The sequence below is a fragment of the Onychostoma macrolepis genome, chromosome 02, assembly GCF_012432095.1.
Source record: "Onychostoma macrolepis isolate SWU-2019 chromosome 02, ASM1243209v1, whole genome shotgun sequence".
NCBI lineage: Eukaryota > Metazoa > Chordata > Actinopteri > Cypriniformes > Cyprinidae > Onychostoma > Onychostoma macrolepis.
Window position 1 is genome coordinate 4,841,780 of NC_081156.1, and position 22,842 is coordinate 4,864,621.

At 37.1% G+C, this 22,842-nt stretch overlaps 1 pseudogene; it reads left to right on the forward strand.

Annotated features, from left to right (window-relative positions):
* The first annotated feature begins 3,217 nt into the window (after nt 1–3,217).
* LOC131521761 (structural maintenance of chromosomes protein 6-like) overlaps nt 3,218–22,842 on the forward strand; it is a 49,300-nt pseudogene continuing 29,675 nt past the window's right edge.

The following is a 22,842-nucleotide window of genomic DNA, read 5'->3' on the forward strand; positions in this document are numbered from 1 at the left end:
GACACTGCATCACTCATCGGCATGATTCTGTCATTAACATTACTAAATGGGCCCAGGAATACTTCCAGAAACCACTGTCGGTAAACATAATCCGCCATGCCAACTAAAGCTCTATCATGCAAAAAGGAAGCCATATGTGAACATGGTCCAGAAGCTCTGTAGTGTCCTGTGGGCCAAGGCTCATTTATAATGTACTGTTTCAAAGTGGAAAAGTGTTCTATGGTCAGACGAGTCCAAATTTGACATTCTTGTTGGAAATCACAAACGCAGTGTCCTCCAGGATAAAGAGGAGGGAGACCTTCCAGCATATTATCAGTCTTCAGTTCAAAAGTCAGCATCTCTGATGGTATGGGGGTGCATAAGTGCATACAGTATGGGCAGCTTGCATGTTTTGGAAGGCACTGTGAATGCTGAATGGTATATAAAGGTTTTAGAGCAACATATGCTCCCCTCCAGACGATGTCTATTTCAGGGAAGGCCTTGTGTATTTCAGCAGGATAATGCAAAACCACATACTGCAGCTATTACAACAGCATGGCTTCCTAGTATAAGAGTCCAGGTGCTGAATTGGTCTGCCTGCGGTCCGGATCTTTCACCTATAGAGAACACTTGGCGCATCATTAAACGAAAAATACGCCAAAGACAACCACAAACTCTTCAGCAGCTGGAAACCTATATCAGGCAAGAATGGGACCAAATTCCAACACCAAAACTCCAGAAACTCATAACCTCGATGCCCAGACGTCTTCAAACTGTTCTGAAAAGAAGAGGAGATGCTACACCATGGTAAACATGCCCCCGTCCCAACTATTTTGAGACCTGTAGCAGGCATCAAATTTGAAATGAGCTCATTTTGTGCATAAAATTGTAAAATTAAACATTTTTCTCAGTTTAAACATTTGTCTCGTGTGATTTGAAACTCTTTTAGTTTTCATTTTATTCAAATTTAAAAAACGTCCCAACATTTCTGGAATTCGGGTTGTATAGTAAAATTATAATAAAGCTGTAAATACTAAAATATTTTCATTAAATATATGTATTCAGTTATTTCATTAATATATTCAAAGTTTTAAAGTTGGCTAAGGCTTCTTTTCCAGTTGTTAATGCATTTACCCAAGATGGGTAAAAGATACCATACCAATCTTTGTCCAGAGCCCAGAGTGGTGCTTGGTATCAAGTCAGAATTAATGCTTGTCAAATCAGTGTCTGTAGACTGCATGTTAAAAGAGCTCATGCCTTCAAAGGATTGGTTTAAAATAAAAAAATAAAAAATCTATGAAATCTATACACATTTTATCAACTGATTTTTTTTACCAGTTTATATTATATATTATATTGGATTAGATTAGATTAGATTAGTTTTCAATTTATGGAGTCAAACGTGTTGCTAAATGGTCTAGAAACTGTAAAAAGTTATTTAAATGTAAAAAGTTAAAGTTATTATTGAGCACTTTTGGTGGTTATTTTGAGTACTTTAAGAACTCATACAAAATATATTACAAAATGATTTAGAATGTATCCAGACATACTAGGCTATATTTATATACTGTATATCTAAAATTATTTAAAGTTATACTATGGGGCCGTTGAATGCTTGAATCTGATTGGCTGACGAACGTTCTAAGATGTGCAATTATTTTCAGGGAAACGCACGGCGAAGTAGTTCCAGGCAGCTCTTGACTGCATTACATGACCATATCACTTCGCCAAATGATTTCTGTCATTTCAAAGGTCTTACAACAGCAAAATAACCAAGACCACAACGACACTGGCCAAATAAATAAATATAGTAAACAATATGATAAAAACGGCAGATCATGTCCATGTTTTTGCCACAAAATTACGCTTTATTATGTACGGAAAGCACATACTCTATCTCTCCCGCTCTCTCTCCCTCACAGCCGCACACACATAACAGTTACAGTTTGCACTCACACACATCGCGTTAATGTTGTTAGCGCTACTCTGACGATTTTATCAGTAAACAACTTAAAAACTACATGACTTCTCTCAAGCGAGGTAACAACAACGGCGCTGTTCCTGAACAAAAGGAACTAAGTTTCACTATAACTAGAGACATTGCTGCCGAACAATATTGAGAGACGCACAGAGGTAATCTCTCTCTCTCTCTCTCTCTCTCTCTCATAATTTAGAACTGTATCAACTGCATTAATCTGTTATCAACGGCTCAAGCTTCCGTTACTAGGTTTAAAATTATGTTTTGGAATTAGCAACGGAGGCGTTGGATGAGATGCGGAAGAAGTAATCCTACTCACAGTAGCGATTTAAGTAGAAATACCAGACGAATGCCTTGAAATATAACATGTTTTAATTTAATTTAACGTTTCATTTTGCGCTCAAATTGTCTGTCAGTAGCCTATGATAAACTAACTATTTATGTTGAATTGTGTTACTGAATATCTGATCTTTCGTTATGCAACATGCATGGGACGATACGAAAGAGCAAAATGATTTTCTGTGGAAACACCCGCGATGGCATCAGTTGTCACTTTTCCTTTAGTGGCTTTGTCTTGGTGTCTGTGATCGTGATCAGTGTTGTCAGATGTGACAAGGCCAGCTCAATGTCAAATCAAAATCAGAACAATACCAAGACATGCCAGTGCATGTTATGCATTTTCAGATTTCTTTCTTTTTTTTTTGTGGGCTTACCGTATAATGCAAGTAACTGCAAAAAAACAAAACATATAATGTTTCTACTTACACTAATTCATCTGTAAATTTACCATGTTATAATCAGAACCACTGTTGATTTGTTTGTTTTCTTAAAAGATACAGTTGTGCTCATAAGTTTACATACCCCTTGCAGAATGTGCAAAATGGTAATAATTGAAACAAAATATGAGGGATCATGAAAATTGCATGTTATTTTTTTATTTAGTACTAAATAAAGTTTATTTTATACTAAAATTTAGTTTATTTTGAATTTATAAAAATGACCCCATTCAAAAGTTTACATACCCTTGAATCTTAATACTTTGTACCATTTTCTAGATGATCCACGACTGTTTTTATTTTTTGTGATGGTTGTTCATGAGTCCCTTGTTTGTCCTGAGCAGTTCAAATTAAACTTTAAAACTGGAATATAAAACATTTGTGAATAAGTTGTCACTTCCTGCTAAACTGGCACTAAATATCACTAAGAGAAGCCACTGAATATAATACTTTTCATATAAATTACTTGCGCCTCAGAGCGAGCAGACGAAACACAGTAAATGCAGTCATTGACAACAGACTTTGCTCAGGCATTTCAGAATGACCATAACAACATATAGATGCTGTGACTTTCGATGCGCATGGAGGAAGTTATTCGGTAAATGCGTTTCCATCATAGCTTATGCACTTTTTTCTTATCGGATAAAAAGTTTATCCTACTCAAATGTGCGCATGCGTTTTTTATGCGCATTTTTAGAATTCATGCGCATCTTGGTGTTTTCATCCAGCATTTTTTTTTTCATGCGATAGTCCAAAATGTGGATAGAAACAGCTTTTGACTGTATGACTTTGAAATCCATCTTTTAACACTGAGGACAATTGAGGGAGTCATGCATAACTGTTACAAAAGGTGAAAACGTACTGATGCTCAAGAAGGCAATATGGTGCATTAAGAGACTAGGGGTGTACATTTTTTAAATTGGATGATCAGGGTAAATTGTGCTTATTTTGTCTTCTGGGAAGCATGCAAGTATTTATATAGCTTCTGAAGTCCATTACTAAATGACAAAATATGATTGTTAAACAAAATGAGAAGAATTTACACATCATCATTCTGTTCAAAAGTTTACATCCCCTGGCTCTTAATGAATTGTGTTGTCTTCTTGAGCATCAGTAAATGTTTTCACCTTTAATAGTTGTGTATGAGTCCCTCAGTTGTCTTCAGTGTCAAAATATGGATCTCAAAATCATACACACTGTAAATTTCAGGAGTGAGAACCAAATTTAATGCGGGAGTCCAATAAATTATCGTTCCATGTGTGTACAGAACAGCATTCACTCCCGCATTTGTAACTATAGCAACATTTTGCTGTCTTACAGGAGAAGAAATGTGCTAAGGTTAAGATTTCTTTCACTGTTATTTTCTTGCATCTCACATACAGACGAAGACTCATTTCTGATGCATGTTCAAATATGTCATTAACAACTAGTTGTTCAGTTCAGTTCCGTAGACACTACGTAGAATTTCTGTAAGTGCGGTTGACACTACATGTATTTTTTGGGAGTTTATGCGGTTGTCACTCCCGTATTTTAGGGAATTATGTGTGTACAGAACGTGATTAAGGAGTAAAAGGTGAACTAACAAACAAATTTAGCTGCAGTGTGTACGTGGCCACAGTCACTTTTGGAAAGGGTTCACGGGTGGGAACAATGGCGGAGGCTCAGGAGGAGGACGGACAACCGGGAGGGGGCTGGCAGACAGAGACGAGGAAGGCGACGAAGGAGGGAGGAGAAAGGAGGGACCCGGAGTGGGAGGAGCTTGGCAGGACCCAGGCCACAGCCATGATGATGGCCCACGGTGGAGCCGACGGAGGGAGGAGCCATGGAGGAGGGATGGCTGCCAACTCCAGGGGGCCGACCAACGGCGGCGGAGTAGGTGGTGGAGGAGCCCGAGGTGGAGATGGAGAGCCGACGAGCCAGTGGGGATGGCGAGGACCCGGGAGGCCAGGGTGGAGCCGAATGCTCTGGCGACCGAGGTGAAGGCGGAGCTCCGGAGATCCGCGGCGGAGTGACGGTGGGACGGAGCAACGAGGTACAGCCGGAGGAGCGGAGTCCTTAGGCGATGGCGGGGTCGATGCCCGACCAAGGCGGAGCCGGAGGGACGAGGGAGCTGGAGGATCGACGGGTGACGGTGGAGGCGAGAGAGCTAGGAGCCGAGGTGGAGCCGCTGGGTCAACGGGCCGAGGCGGAGTTCAGGCCGAGGAGGCTGGAGGCGGAGGTGAGGGATACTCCAGCCCCGGCAAAGCTGGAGGATGGCAGTCCCGTGGGGCTCGCACCGCATTGATGGTGGGCTGAGGGCGAGCAGAAGGGCTGCCAGACGACAGCAGTGGAGGAGGCAGGAGCGGGTGGGCATTTTCGAGGAGCGGGCACTGGAGGATCTGAAGCCCCCTCAGGGCTGGATGGGACCAGCGGGGACGACGGAGAGAGGAGAGGGGGCAGTTCAAATTCCAGCTCAGTTTCCCAGTCAATTACATCCTCCATGTCCAGCAGTCCCAGATGGATAATCAGCTCACCCTCAGCACTGTCGCCGGCTCTCACACCTGATCTGACGGGTTGGGCTCAACTTCTGGGACGATCTTCCGCTCAGTCGCTCGCTTCGCGCTGGCTCGCAGATCGTGACGGGAAATGGCTCTCCGTCATCGGTGGGCTCGGGCTGATGCTCCGCACCATGGGGAGTTGGTGGGTTGGGCTCTGGGTCTGGAGTGGCTCTGGCGAGATCATCCTCAGGAGAGACGGTGAGGGGCGATCTGTTTCTCGCCAGAGTCCACTCCACAAAGGCAGTGAAATCCACCCGAGGACCATCCTCGGACGACAGCGCTCTGCACACGGTGTTCAAGCTTGCATATAGAATGAGTAGAGCACGTCGTCCGGGTAGCTGGTGGCGTTAGCTAAACACAGGAACAGTCTTATGTGGTCCTCGAGAGATCTGTCCCCCTGCTCCAGCAGGAGGAGGAATTCGGGCTGGACAAGGGTATCCATGGGGCACAACAGAAACAAAAAACACTGGGTAAAACACGGAAACAAAACAGAGGGTACAAACACAGAGGTTACTGTATTCGGTCCGGTGTTCTGTCACAGTTGCTTACGAGAGGAACGAGGAGACGTAGGAATACTTTTGAAATAACAGTCCTTTAATCCAAACAGGGGTATCACAAGGCAGACAGGAACAGAGATGAAGCACACCATAGACGATAGACACCAGACAAACAAACAGGGAACTGAACACTCTATATGTACACAGACAATTAGGGACTAAGACGAGACACACCTGGAATCAAATCAGCAATTAGGGGGCAAAAACACAACAAAACAGTCCAGGGGCGTGACAATTATTGATCTTATTTATTATGGATCTTATAGCCTAGATATTATAGATTTATTATTACATGTATGTGCATATGTTTATTTTTAATTACCGGTAATTAATTTATTTTTTAATTAAAATGTCAAAACTGGATCTTTCTCTGTTGACACATGCAGAATTTCTCCAGGCATTAAACACGTCCACACGAAACTCGCATTCATCTGCTTCCATATTTGGGTGCAGTGCCCACGTTTAAAAATCCAGTCGGCCGATGCATCAAGCTTAGTTTCTGCCTTGCATTTGTTTTTTTTCCGATGATTCGTTACACTCAGATCTAATACAGAAGAAAAGATCTTTTGCGATTTTAAGTGGTTACATTCATCTAATAAGATTTGGTGTTAATCATTTTTAAGCTAAAACTACAGACTTTATTTGCAACAAGACAAGGAAAACACACAAATGTACAAATTCCCACTTGTGGCTTGACCTCTGATTAAGTGACGTGGCAGTGTAATGATGGCAATAAAGAATATGAATGACTGTGTGTTTATTGTGAATGATAAATGTTTGATGTTTGTAGGAGATGTCGAAGAGGAAGAGCAGTAATTCAGGGCAGACGCCTGATAAGAGAAGCCGTTTGTCTCAACCCGAGCCCTCTGAAGAGGATGAAAAGGGCTACTTCAGTTCAGGAGATGGCTTCAGCACATCACAGAGTGTAAGGCTTGTGCAGCACAGTACAACTGTCTCGACTGCTCATTTTTACTATAAAATACCTTATGTGTAATACCTTATACACATTCTGCATAGACTTTTGCTTGTGATGTCCTCATACACATGTCTGTATGTGTGTTTTCAGGTCACAGGTGAAGTGGGCATCATAGAGAGTATCTCTCTAAGGAACTTCATGTGTCACTCAATGCTTGGTCCCTTTGCGTTTGGTCCAAACGTCAACTTTGTCGTAGGAAACAATGGAAGTAAGTCCTTCTCCATGTTTACTTATATTTCATTGCATGAAAATAGATTTTTCTGTGCGATGTAAATTTTAAAAACCTGAGTCATGGCAATGTTTTACCTGAATTGTGAAGTTTTAGTAACTGTTTTTGTTTCGAAATCCAGACTACTTGTTTGAATCAGTCGGATGATTCCTTCAGAACTCATTGAACCCATTTGATGTTGAAAATAAAATATCATACATGTTATTCACTTTTTTTTTAGCCTTTCATTTTGCCTTGACGTTTTCCTCACCTGTGGTTTTATCTGAGAGTGAAACAGAATATGTCACTTGACCTGTCCAATTGAACAGCAAAACATTAAGCCTTGTCCATATTTGTAAATTTTTTTAAAGGATATTGTCATATGTTAAAATGTAGTAATACATAATCCTCATTCAAACTGTCAGCCCAAATCTGATTTTGTACATATCCGGATGGAATCTGATTTGAATAACTGACTGTACACACTGTGTATCGCAATCCGTTTTGTGTGTCCATAAGCGCTCTTTCGTTTTACGGAATGTGCACTGGTTTCTATGGCAATGCTGTTGCATTGTTATGCCAATTTTAGGAAGCTATGAGAATACGTTTTGCACACAAAGAAAACAAAAATGACAGCTTTATTCAACAATGCAAACAAGGACATGAGGGTGAGTAATTAATAACAGAATTTAAATTTTTGGGCGAATTAACCATTTAAGCGGTAAAATAGGTACACCAATAGGTACAAATTGGTCCACTAGGGGCCAAAGAACCCTGGTTGGGGAACATTGCAGCCATAAAAGTGTAAACCTTGCTCACTGTATACGAATTCAACACAAGAAGAAGAAAACGAACATGGAACAATACATTTACTAATCTGTGTTAATGTTATTTAAAGCTGCAGTCCGTAACTTTTTTTGGTTAAAAAAATATACAAAATCAATATTTGAGCAAGTACATAACCAGCCAGTGTTCAAAACTATCACCTTACTTTAGCCCGATTCACAATGGTTATCTTATAATAATGTTTTCTAATTTGAGTGGTACGGGTAGGTTTTCGTGGGAAATTCGAGCATGGCACTGTGTCATTACGTCACGTCTGTAAACATAAAGAAGTTGTCCCGGCTACGAGGCTCTCACATGTGAGGATCCTGAGGGTGGCGGATCATTTATAGTATTTTCTCACAGCAGCTTGAATTATTAAATGTCAAAAAAATCATTTTGATGGCGGATTGTGATCCAGAAAGGATTATGTGTTTATGAAACACATGTGAATGACATTAAATTATATTCCAGTTTTAAAAGTGCTTCTGGTTACAGATAGCCTGGGATTACACAAGATTTGTATTTTAAAGAAAACCAGTTCGAAGGGTGCATAGTTTGCTTTTTGGGTTAAAAGAATTTCTTAATATGAAATTTGAATGGTGTGACAATTAGATATTAGACTGTACAGAAATTGAAATCTACACGCTAATACACACTATACTCGTTGTCACGCAATGCTGATGTTAACATTAACAATTTGAGAATAAAGCATAACAATAATAATAATTTGCACGGTTTGATGTGATATGAGCTAATCAATCGTTAGATTAAATCACCATTGGTAGCGCGATTTTTTAATGCTTTTTTCCTCGGTTGGTCAGAACAAACATGGCAGACTTGTTACTTACTTGTTCAGATGGTAATATACGGTGAAAATTCTTATTTGGGTCATATATTCCAAGACGTAGGCTAGAATCTGTGATTACTAAGTACAGGATTCACACCGCTGCGGTGACTGACAGCCACACATTCACCTCAAAACATTAGATTCATCCGCTCTGGAGCTGTGCCTGAGCACATCCCACGCAAGCGAGATAATTCCGCAAGCAGCTGCAATTCCAGGTTTTCAAACAGAAATGGCGACAAAGAGGCAAAACTTACGGACTGCAGCTTTAATAAAAAGACAATTGTTCAGTGTTTGTTCATGTTGTTGGTGCTGTTACGAGCGTATAGCAGTGTCTGATTAGGGGCGAGACATGGGGTGATGACATCATCGTTTCACAAAATATACGGATTGGCTGTACACACAAAAACGCAAGGCTGTCGTTTTCAGATTTATCCACTCTGGGACCCGATTTCACACTCCCAAAACATTGGATCCGTCTGGACGAAACGCCAATACGATACAACATTTTTAAGTATACAGCTAAACGCGTCTCTGTGTGGATGGGGCCTAAGTTTGAACCTTGATCAACTGACAGCTGTTTGAAATAAACTAATTAAAGGAACAGTTCACCCAAAAATTTGTTTTATAAGTGCCCAATAAAATATTTTTTATCACAAGTACAAGAATCTTTTGTATGTACAAAAATATTGTCTTTTTTTATTTTGAAAGTAAAATTTTATAAAATATTTGTACTTATGTTTAATTTATTATATTATATTGTTGATGTATAATTTGTATCTACCATGTAATAGCCAGTGAAGTTTCAATGTCAATATATTTAAATACAACAACCAACTAACCACCCAAAAATGAAAATTTGCTGAAAGTGTACTCACCCTCAGGCCGCCCAAGAAGTTTTTTCCTCATTGGAACAGATTTAGAGAAATGTAGCATTACATCACTTGCTTACCAATGGATCCTCTGCAGTGAATGGGTGCCGTCAGAATGAGAGTCCAAACAGCTGACATCACAATAATCCGCAAAACAGCTAAAGATGTTTAATTGTTGTTTGTTTGTTTTTTTTGTTTTTTTGCATATTTGTAATGAAATCCATCGTTAAGGATTCACTGCAGTGGATGCATTGGTCAGCAAATGAGGTAATGCTAAATTTTTCCAGATCTGTTGAATATGAAGAGACAAACTCATCTACATCTTAGATGGCAAACTTAGAGTAAATTTTCAGCAAATTTTGTTTATTTATTTATTTATTTTGGTGAACTGTTCCTTGAATATTTTAAATGTCTGGTGAGTGGGGCGGGATTTAATGAAGTACTGTAGTTATCCATAATTTGGAAGTTAGATTACATAATCATGTATTTTTAAATAGGCATATAATTAACTACAATAAGAAGAAAACATATCGTTTTGTGACAGTGGTTATTGCTTGTTATCAACGCTGGCAAAGTTTTTATGGCTTTTATTTATCGTTGTTTCATTTGTTTTTGTGTGTTAGGTGGAAAAAGTGCCGTGCTGACAGCTCTGATTGTAGCCCTGGGCGGTAAAGCTCACACCACGAACAGAGGCTCCTCACTCAAAGGATTTGTGAAGGAAGGAGAGAGGTACGACACACCTATCCGGATTTCTCTGCATGTAGTCACAGTCTATTTATGGTCTCTCACACTGTTTTTGTTTCTGGAATGTATAGTTCTGCAGATGTGTCCATCACTCTGAGGAACAGGGGTCGTGATGTGTATAAGCCAGAAGTGTTTGGCCAGTCCATCATCGTAGATCTTCTGTTTGTTTTTAATATAAAAAGTTTTATTTTAAGCAAATGTAAAAGCCCTTTCACACCAAAAAGCGAAATGAATAAGCCTCAGGCTGAAGGAAAAGTAAATTCACATCTGTACAGCAGAATGCAGGAGAATACACTCTTCAGCAAAAAAAAAAAAAAAAAAAACAATTAAGCACAAATGTTAGTTTATCTGAAGTAACTTTTGCTTATTAGTATGACTGAATTGGATAATCGAGGGTCAGCAGCAAAAACATCGTTAATAAAATGGGATTAAATACATAAAGGATATTTGTGTTATTTAACATTTAATTATTGCAGGTTTGCATCATATTCTGAGTTTGCATTTCACTGTTTTCATTTTGATAAATACTGAATCTTTTTGTGCAAGTGAGATGAATTAATGCATGTTCACATTTAGTCTAGAACTACAGTAACATGTTCCACTCTCAACATGGAAACACCAGAGCTGCCAGTCAATACATGGGAAAACAAAGTAACTGGAGTTACTTATTTGAAAAAGTAACTCAGAGATTTTCTTGTAAATTAAAATGTAATGCGTTACTTTGCTCGTTACTTGAAAAAAGTAATCTGATAACGTAACTTGCGTTACCCCCCAACACTGCTTAAGACACAGAACAGCTTATATTAATTTTGCCAAACAAGAACTTCGTGATGGTAACTTTTTTTTTTTTTTTTTTTTTGTTATTCTGTAATTCAACAGCACTTTGTCAGTTATTTCTTCCATGTATTTGTATTATTATTATCATCATCATTAAAGGGCTATTATAGTCGCTCATTTAAGCCATTAGTAATCGCACATTTATATAATTAATTAAACTATTAAATTAACTTAATCTATACTGTATTAAACCAATGAGCCTTTTATAGCCTAGGCTATAGCCTATAGGCCTACTGCGCTCAAGCGAACGCGTAAAGCTTGCTGGCTAAAGGAATGACAATGAATGTCTAGGGGAATAAAGCTAGAACATATGTGACCCTGGACCACAAAACCAGTCATAAGGGTAAATTTTCCGAAATGGAGATTAATACATCATCTGAAACCTGAATAAATAAGCTTTTCATTGATGTATGGTTTGTTAGGATATGACAATATTTGGCCGAGATACAACTAGCTATTTGAAATTTTTTGTTTTTAATCTGAGGGTGCAAAAAAATCAAAATATTGAGAAAATCGCCTTTAAAGTTGTCCAAATGACATTCTTAGCAATGCATATTACTAATCAAAAATTAAGTTTTGATATATTTACGGTAGGAAATTTACAAAATATCTTCATGGAACATGATCTTTACTTAATGTCCTAATGAATTTTGGCATAAAAGAAAAATCTATCATTTTGACCCATACAATTTGGCTATTGCTACAAAATATAGCCCAGGAACTTAAGACTGGTTTTGTGGTCCAGGGTCACATATTTTATTTACTTATTACTAAACTGTTTTCTGAGTCAGTGTCGGCTGCAAAGATGAAGTTGACGATGCTGATTTGCTATCTCCACAGTATGAGAGAAATGCACCTTTCATTCACTTGATGTCAATGATGTCAATAAATGCACGCGTGGCACCTGATCCACAAATGCACGGATTCCTTTTTGCATGAGCAATTTATGATATATTAATGCAGTTCAGAACATTTTTAGATGCAATCATGTCTGTATTTGTTCAAATCGCTGCACAATCATTTAATCCCGAATTCCACAGACTCAAATTGAATGGCATTTGTTTGTGGTTAGTAAGATAAATGCATAAAATTTATGCAGTACATGGATAATTGTGTGTGCATCTATTAATCATTTTGAGTCTAATATCATCCCATAGGTACAAAGCTTATATGAGAAGTAATTGGTTAGCAGGCAAATGTTAGATCGCGGCCATGTTTTGGATTCATACCGTTCGAGCCCATGCATTTAAATCAAGCCATACGCGGCTTTTTGTTCTGTTTTGGTCACGAATTTCCACAATCTTAATAATATTTATAGTTTCCTTTCCTAAATCCTCACGGTCTCGCCCTCTAATTTCGCAGTTTTATTTTATTATCATTCACTTTTAATCACTGTTTTTGCATCTATTACTGTGATAAACATGCGGGTGGGAAATGAAATATTTTGTGGTCATGAATTAAGAATTCGACTTATTAATTCGTTCCCTCATTTTAGTTAAATCGTGGGTTATCTAGGGAACAAATAAATGAAACATGGACTGTGGCCAAAAATAAATAAGTCGTAGGAACGACTTAACAAGTTGTAGTAATGAATTATCTGTCCTGCTTGTTTCCCGCAGCCCTGTCAAAGCGCAGTGCCCAATATGAAATGATTAGCTGGGGAAATTATAATTAAACATGACTTTGTTACTTAATTTCTATTGCTTTGCATGTTGAATGACTCTATATTTTAAAGTTTGGGTCATATTAAAAGCGTAATATGTACATTAGTAAATTATTTTCTCAAAAGACCAAGCCCCGTCACTCACAGCCGCTTGCACGCGTTTTGTGCATGAGCCGCAATCACCCCAAAATGAAATTGCTTAATCGACCATCGATTGCATCTCTTGTTGATCATCGATTAATCGTTGACATCCTTAGTACAAACCATATTTATACTCTTTAGTGAACCTGTATTTGTTGTAGTCTGGGTTATATTTATTTTACCTTGCATAGTTTTGTTCATGGGGTTTGAGGATGAGGGCAAGTCACGCAACCTGTCCATGGTGACATCTGCCTAATTTGATTGGTTTCTACCACATGACAGATGAGTTAGCACATAAATCTGACAAATTGATTTGCTTGTCTCCCAGGTCACTTAGTGTCACAAAAAAGGAGGAACTGATCTCCATTTTGGATCACTTTAACATCCAGGTAAGGCTAAAGATCCTCTCAATTCTCTAAATGTTTGCTAACAAAACTATTTAAATGATCTGTTTTGATTTATCTGATTGTTTTTTCATACTCAGGTGGACAATCCAGTCTCTATCCTAACTCAGGAAATGAGTAAACACTTCCTCCACTCCAAAGGAGAGGGCGACAAATATAAAGTGAGACTTTGTGTGTGTTTGTGCATTTGTTCCTCTCATAACAAATACAAACTTGAAATTTGCTTTGCTCTTTTTCTTTAGTTTTTCATGAAGGCCACTCAGCTTGATCAGATGAAAGAAGATTACACCTATATCATGAAGACCAAGACCATGACCCAGAATACAGTGGAGAAGCACAGGGAGGTGAGTGCTGAAATAATCACATTTACATAGTGGTTTATGTAACTGAACTGAAGTTATGTATTGGATGGAGCAGCTTTGGAAACAGTATCTGATTTGATTGCTAAACTAGATGCTCTTTATGATTTTCTTTCACTCTCTGACTTCTGGCACACCATTTCTTCTCACACAGACTCTACAAGAGCTGAAGAGAAAGTACCGTGAAAAAGAAGAGCGCTATAAAAGTCTGGCTTCACTTGATGAAATGCAGCAGAAGTTGGATGAGCTGAAGAATCAGATGGCCTGGGCTCTGGTTAGGAATCACTGCCAGCATAACATGAGCTGTGACTGCGTGGCTCAAATAAAATGAACACAACAATAATATCATTTCCTAATCAGATTTTATCACTTTCATATTATAATCATATAATCTTTGTAAAGGTATTCTGTGGTTTTATACTTTTAAGGGCACATTTCTGTTGAGTTGCATGTAATGTACAGCCTGACCAGTCTGATTGACAAACGAATGGATTTTTTAATTATTCAGTCAGAATGACTCAGAATTCATCTGTTTTAACCATTGTAAACAACTCATTCACTGATTGAACCTGAATCATGAATTATTTATGGTTCCCATCTCTAGAAGATCACATGCTTCAAATATCTCATAACCGAAGATTGTGGCCTAATACTGAAATGTATGTCCATGTACATCAGGTGGCAGAGGTGGAGCAGGAGATGAAGCCAATGACAGAACGAATCACAGCTGAAGAGAAGGCCACTGTCAAATATGACCAGAAGGTGGAAGAGTGGGAGGTGACTGAATATTTTCTGAAGTTTCTGTGGTCCAGTTTCCTCTAGTATTCATGAAGCCACATATTTGACTACAAGATAGTTTGGGCCAGATTTCAGCTTTTCCTGCCTAAGTAGGTGTTTTTGGCTAGAATGAGACTTATGTTTAAATCAGTCAAAATCATTTTTTTTCACAGTTTAGGGGCAGGTTTAGCAGAAAAACATTATTGCACAGTAGGGTTGTCAAAAAAAATTTGAATTTTGAATATTCGTCGAATTTAAAATAAAAATCCACATTCGAATGCAAAAAACATTGCGTTTGAATTTTAGGTGTGTCAGGCAGCCTTATCAGTGGTACACGGGATGTGATGACGATGTAAGTGTCGTTGCATTTTAATGTTTTTCACAGCTTATGCAGTTGAACCCACTAGATGCTGCTACGTTGTTCATTCAAAATACTGCGGAAAAAGAGAACATCGATGCGGAGAAGATCTTGTTTACGGCAAAACTGAAACCAAGCCATTCACACAGAATGCATATTTATTGCATTTTCTAGAGGGACATCTATCACCGCTGCACTCGCGCCTCGCACAAGAGAGCCGCATGTTTAGAAAGCCATGCAAAATTAATGTAAGTTCAACTTTTAAGAAACATGTCTCGAGACATATATAATTCGAATATTGATAATATTTAAGTACAAAATTCGAATTTAGTTTTTCAATCATTTTGACAGCCCTATTCCACAGTATAGATTCAGATTCAAGTAGCTTCATTGGCATGAAAAAAAAAAAAAACTTTATATTTCCAAAGCACTGGTAACATAAAATTACAGACACTTTTACACACAGACACACACACACACAAACAGAAAAAGTTAGATAAAGTTACAGTGAGAAAGGAAAGCGAAAAAGTATGCAATGAGTGTTGATGTTATTGTGCATTTGGTGGTCCTGTTGCACAACACCTGGCAGCTATGTTTGCGCTTGCTGAGGTTTCTCCTCCTAGCAGATGTGGGAGTTTATTCTTGATATAGACTGACATGAAAAAAATTCAAGTAATGGCACAACAGTCAAACTCTTGTATTGAAAACACCTAAAACATTTCTAAAAATAATTTTCAAATAACCTACTACAAAGTGCTTAAAACAAAAGTTTAATAACTTTCAAAGATTTGATGCTGCTTACCAATCAATTTCTTTATCAGACATGCTCAAGAGTTACTTAAAAACAGCCAATTGGATTGATTTTTACAATAAGATTATTTGTCAACACTTGACCAATTTGTAATTGCAATGGCATGAATCAGGTTCACAATCAGGTTTGGCACACCAGGATTTCCTGCTATTGTAATTCTTACTGTTTTGATAACAATGAGAAATACTCAGAAATCCAAAGAAGAAAAACAGGTAGAGTTATGCAGCTTTTGGACATTAATGGGCTCACGGAAAGTGTGAAGATTATTAGGAATTTTTTTTTTTCCATAGCACGGTAAAGTTAGTTTTAGGTTTGATATTCGCTGGATATTCGCCTAGGGTGCTTTAGGGATCGTCTACAAATTTACCTCTCAGTCCAATCATTAATACAAATTATGTTTACAAAGCCATAGTAAATGACTTGTGGGCAAACTGACTGAAAATATTTAGCCAGTATGTCGCTTTAGACAATACCTCCCCTAATGTATGTAAAGTACACAAATATTTTTTGAAAAAAAATACAGTAATTCATCAAAATGGGGATTTTCATGTTCCAAAGGTTGTAGTACATTTGTAGTTACAGGACTGACTTACTACAGGTGAAATTTTGCCAATATCTCCCTTACTGTATGTACAGTACACAACTTTTATATTAAAAAAATTACTGTAATTCACCAAAAGGGTTTTTTCATGTTCCAAAGGTTGTAGTGCGTTCCTAGTGGCCAGACTGACTTACTACATGTGAAGGTTTGCCAATATCACCCTTACTGTATGTACAGTACACAAATATTTTTATGAAAAAAATGACTGTAATTCACCAAAAGGGTTTTTTCATGGTCCAAAGGCTGTAGTACATTTGTAGTTACACGACTGACTTACTACAGGTGAAATTGTCAATATCTGTCTTACTGTAAATACATATATAAATACAAATATAATTTGAAGAAAAAAAAATTACTGAAATTCACCACAAGGGTTTTTTTCATGTTCCAAAGGTTGTTGTACGTTCCTAGTGGCCAGACTGACTTACTACAGGTGAAAGTTTGCCAGTATCACCCTTACTGTACACACAGTACATAATTATTCTTAGAAAAATTACTGTAATTCACCAACAGGTGTTTTTTTTTCACGTTTCAAAAGTTGTAGTACGTTTGTAAATACAAAACTGATTTACTACAGGTGACAGTTTGCCAATATCTCCCTTACTGTATGTACAGTACAGAAATATTTTAATTAAAAAATTACTGTATTTCACCAAAAGGGTTTTTTCATATTACAAATGCTGTAGTACATTTGTAGTTACAAGACTGACTAACTACAGGTGAAATTGCCAATATCTGTCTTACTGTATGTACACAGTACGCAATTATTTTTAGAAAATGTTTTCATGTTCCAAAGGTTGTAGTACGTTCCTAATGGCCAGACTGACTTACTACAGGTGAAAATTTGCAAACATCTCTCTTACTGTATGTACAGTACACAACTTTTTTATTTAAAAAAATACTGAAAGTCACCAAAAGGTTTTTTTTTTTTTTTCATTTTCCAAAGGTTGTAATACATTTCTAGTGGCTAGACTGACTTACTACAGGTGAAAGTTTGCCAATATCACCCTTACTGTACATACAGTACATAATTATTCTTAGAAAACAATTACTGAAATTAGGCAAAAGGTTTTTTTTCTTGTTTTCTTATTTTATTTATTTTTATTTTTTCATGTTCTAAAGGTTGTAGTATGCTCCTACTAGCCACTCTACTGAATTATTTTTGGTAAATATATTAGGCACAAGTAGGTATAGAGTGGTGGAACTATGATGTCACTTTGTAGGCAAAAACCCGGAAGCGAGTGCATTTTAGCACTTCCGGTTCCATCGTCTTAGAGTCAATGGGTTTTTTGAATGGGATTTTGGTTAAATCCCTAAAATAAGGTCCATGGTTCACACAGGCTCAAGATACTTTCACGACATAAAACACAAGTTACACTCCACTCGTGATTTTTTTTTAAACTGTTACGTTTCTTAAAAAAAATGGTTGCTAACAAGTTGCTAAATGGGACTACAGGCGCTGTCGGAGACATTCAACGTCATCACGCCGAACAGTTTATCAATTTATAGTATTTTCCAATCGTAGTATAATTTGTAATACAATTAATTGTAGAATAACCAATTAATAGTTTCCCGCATTTTATATTGTTGTTCGACAATGTTTTTTTGCTTTGCCCCGAAATGCAACACAAGTCTTCGGATGGAAGATGCTCGTTTTATCGGTTTCCTACTGATACAGAGACTCTGGGTTCGTACCATAAGGTAAACTCATACGATTATTCCATGTAAACACCACATTTACCGGCTTTATGTGGTTAAAGTGAAATTTAATGATGCATAGTGCTTAAAGCCACGTTCAAATTAAATGTTTACGGCCGCATGAAGCTGTTAGAAAGCATTGAGCAAGGATAAAATAACATTTTGTGTACCCACCCTAACAAAACGAGAGCTGAAATGTGGTACTTTATTCACTAAAATAAGTTTAATCTTACCATATCCAAAAACTCGCTCACTCTGCTGTTATTTAATAGATTAAATGCACTAGAATCTTATTGAATAGCACGTGGAGACACCTTTTTAATTAAAACATTCATATTCAATCAAGGATTTATTGACTTTTAATGCACCTTATTTCGAAATGTACAGAAACATGTGCTTTCATATGTCCTTTAGTTATGATTATTTCATTTATTCACTATACTATTTATTACTAATGTCTCATTTGAATTTTAGTTTGTCTCTAGTTTTGTATTTATTCGAGTTTATATGAAAAGGTTCATGTAGCATGGATTAAAATTCAAATACAGAGTAAATCCTTTTCACTGAACATGTTAAGAATAAGTTTGAAAAAGTTGTCGGAAGTGGTCTGGTGGTGACGCTGAAGGCGAGCGACCGTGGTGCAGTAGTTCGTTTATAGCCTAAGTTTAGCTTTTAAGTTCTGGCGTTTGTATTTATGCTTCAAAATTCATAAAAGTTATACTATTTTGTGAATATTATCTTGATGGACAAAACGAGTAAGTTTCATGAACTATGGTTGAACACAGATCTTATTTTTCGCGATAATCCAAAAACCTATGGAAAAATCCCATTGTCTTTTTGTCAAGGGAACCAGTGCGATGCTAACAGCCAATCCGCCTACAAAGTGACATCATAGTTCCCCCACTCTATAGGAACTGCTGTTGATTCTACAACACATTTCTTTCATTAATTCAGAAACCTTACGCAATTGATGTTTTCTTTTTATTATAAGAACTTAATCACATTCTCGCCGTTATAAATACAACCCTCTACATTGCGAGTAAATCACTTGCATATGCATCTAAATCTTCACTCTGGGCAACTAAATGATGACTAATATTAGCCACTGGCTAATAAATTCTCAGATTTTACTCGTCAGTGTGTGAGTTGGAGGCTAAGTATATAAGTTTAGCACAGATATATTTTAACTCGCCGAACACTATGACTGAGAGCTTCACTCTCTGTCAAGCAATCTGTGCTGTTTTTTTTTCTTCTTCAGTTCATCTGAATGGATGCGCAGCACACCTGTGTTTGACGTACCATAAACTCTAGTGTGAAGGCTCGCCGTCGCACACGCAAAGAAAGAAAGAGCGAGAGAGTCTTGCATATCATGTCAAATTTATTCGGTCACATCAATAAAAGAAAAAATAGTACAGTAAAAAGTACTTGACTACACACTCAGTAAAAGAGGTTAATGATAATAGTACAATTTAAAGCAATTTTCATAAGGTTCCACAAAAAAAGGTGATTAAAATATTACTCTATCCACGAGGAATAATACCAGTAATACAACATTTATGTATAATCCAAATGGTATTCCAAGAACAACTGGACAGATTATAAAACAACAATGTTCAAATCAGCAATTAGTTTATATCTTACGCAGTAACTAACAATAAGGACAATTATTCCGGGTTGTTATATAGGAACAATCACCTTGCAACTGAACATCAGGAACATGAGTAAAAGACCTGGAGTTAATTCTGGAGGGAAGACAAGACCATAAGGGTGACTATCATGTAAGTACAAAGTGTGTAAGTGGAGACTTACTATGCTGCCATGTCAGGTGGGTACATCAGCAGATGAGAAATACAAGATATGAAAATATTGATACATACCGATTACAAGGAGTAGGTGCCAGAAAAGACATCTTACAGGAGCAAAAGGTAACTTACAGCATCCTGTACTTTTTAACACTTTTTAAGACAACCTAAATCTTACCTGTAGTAAATATTGTACAAGGAATGTACTACAACCGTTGGAGCATGAAAAAATCCTTTCGGGGACTTACAGTAATTTTTTCATGAAAATATTTATGTACTGTACATATATAAATGGAGGTATTGGCGAAATTTCACCTGCAGTAAGTCAGTCTTGTAACTATAAATGTACTACAACTTTTGAAACATGGAAAAACCCTTTTGGTCAATTTCAGTAATTTTTTAAAGAAAATAGTTGTGTATTGTACATACAGTAAGGGAGATATTGGCAAACTTTCGCCTGTAGTAAGTCAGTTTGGCCACTAGGAACATACTACAATCTTTGTAACATGAAAAAACCCTTGTGGTGAATTTCAGTAATTTTTTTCTAAGAATAATTGCATACTGTATATACAGTAAAACAGATATTTACATAATTTCACCTGTAGTAAGTCAGTCTTGTAACTACAAATGTGCTACAACATTTGGAACATGAAAAAACCCTTGTGGTGAATTTCAGTAATTTTTTTCTAAGAATAATTGCGTACTGTATATACAGTAAAACGGATATTGACATAATTTCACCTGTAGTAAGTCAGTCTTGTAACTACAAATGTGCTACAACCTTTGGAACATGAAAAAACCCTTTTGGTGAATTACAGTAATTTTTCATAAAACTATTTGTGTACTGTAAGGGAGATATTGGCAAACTTTCACCTGTAGTAAGTCAGTCTGGCCACTAGGAACGTACTACAACCTTTGGAACATGAAAAAAAACCCTTTTCGTGAATTTCAGTAATTTTTTCTAAGAATTATTGTGTACTATATATACAGTAAGACAAATATTGACAGTTTCACCTGTAGTAAGTCAGTGTTGTAACTACAAATGTACTACAGCCTTTGGGACATGAAAAAAAAAAGTTTTGGTGAATTACAGTAATTTTTTCATAAAAATATTTGGGTACTGTACGTACAGTAAGGGAGATATTGGCAAACTTTCACTTGTAGTAAGTCAGTCTGGCCACACTACAACCTTTGGAACATGAAAAAAGTTTTGGTGAATTACAGTAATTTTTTTAATAAACAAGTTGTGTACTGTACATTCAGTAAGGGAGATATTGGCAAACTTTCACCTGTAGTAAGTCAGTCTGGCCACTAGGAATTTACTTCAACCTTTGGAACATGAAAAAAAAAAACTTGGTGAATTTCAGTAATCGTTTTCTAAGAATAATTGTGTACTGTATATACAGTAATTGATATTAACAAAATTTCACCTGTAGTAATGTACTACAACTTTTGAAACATGAAAAAAACTCTTTTGGTGAATTACAGTAACATTTGTTATTGAAAATATTTGTGTATTCTTAAGTACACTAAGAGAGATATTGGCAATATCTCACCTGTAGTAAATCAGTCTTGTATCTAGGAATGCACTACAACCTTAGAATATATTAGAATATTTTTTTAAATAAAATATTTGTGTACTGTACAAACAATAAATGAGGTATTGGCAAAATATCACCTGTGGTAAGTTAGTACTGTAACTCGGAATGTACTACAACCTTTGGAACATTAATTAAAAGACTTCTGATGAATTACAGTATTTTTTCATGAAAATATTTTTGTACTGTACGTACAGTAAGGGAGATATCAGCAAAATTTCCCCTGTAGTAAGTCAGTCTGGACACTTGGAATGTACTACAACCTTTATGAACAGCCGTTTGGGTACTTACAGTAGTTTATGAACATAATTGTGTACTGTGCATATATGAAATAAGGTATTGGTAAAATCTCACCTGTAGTAAATCACTATGAGTAATACAAGCTTTACAGTTTGACAGTGTGTTATTTTATATGGTAAAAGTCACTTTAATTAAAATACATTGGACCTTTTAAACCCAGTCAGTGGAATTGTCAGACGGTCCCTTATGTATCAAGCGCTGCGATAGTACGTCAAATCTTTCTCCGGTTTAAATTTGCTGCTACAATACACTTGGGCAGTTTTTAAGTAATATTTTCATGTCGTTATAAAGTTGTTGCATATTGTTAAAACTGATCATGGTAGAGTTATCTTTGTAACACTGTCGACTCTATAGAACAGTGGTAAGTGAAAGCGAATGTCCGGCGAATATCGAACCTAAAACTAACTTTACCGAGCTTTTTTCCATAGACCATTTGCAACAGTATGCTATTTGCTAGGACATTGCAAACAAAAATTTGCTCTTGGTCACAATAGATCACGACTTTAACGGCATTGATGTTCTAGCTTTCATACTGCCATCTTTCAGCAACCCTCAAAGCTTTCTGTTGGGTTGTGCACAGCCAGCAACCCCAGTTATTTTACTGAAGAAAATACTTGATGAAAATCTAATTATGTTTGATTCACAGTAATGTGCAGTGTTTCTATTTTGGGTTTTGCTTGTTCGTAGGGGAAAGTTCAGGAGGCCAACAGGATATTGGGACAGTTGCAGGATCAGCTAGAGGGTGTGGCGCAGCGGATGCAGCAGCTGCAGCCACAGTGCGATGAACTGAAGAGCCAAGCACAGGCGCGCAACCGAGATCTCAAATCCACTGAGGTGCACAATCACAACACCATGAAGGCCGTTTTACACTGAGCGTGATGTGAAAAAGTGAGGTGAATCACTGCCGAATGGTGCTTTCACACCGTGCGCAAAACGATTGATCGCCTTCTGCTAATTCATGCCTGCGTGCTAGGGGGCGCCGACCAACAATGCATTTTTCCTCAGATTTGTATCTCATATATGGATTTAACATCGTCCACTGCTCAATATACAGCATTAAATTAATATAGCTAAATAAAGTCTGATTTTACACCAGAAACACAAACTATCTATAATACTTACAAGACAGGGTTCCCGCGGGTCCTTAAAAAGTCTTAAATTGTACAAGAAAGTCTTAATTATGATTTCAAGAGGTCT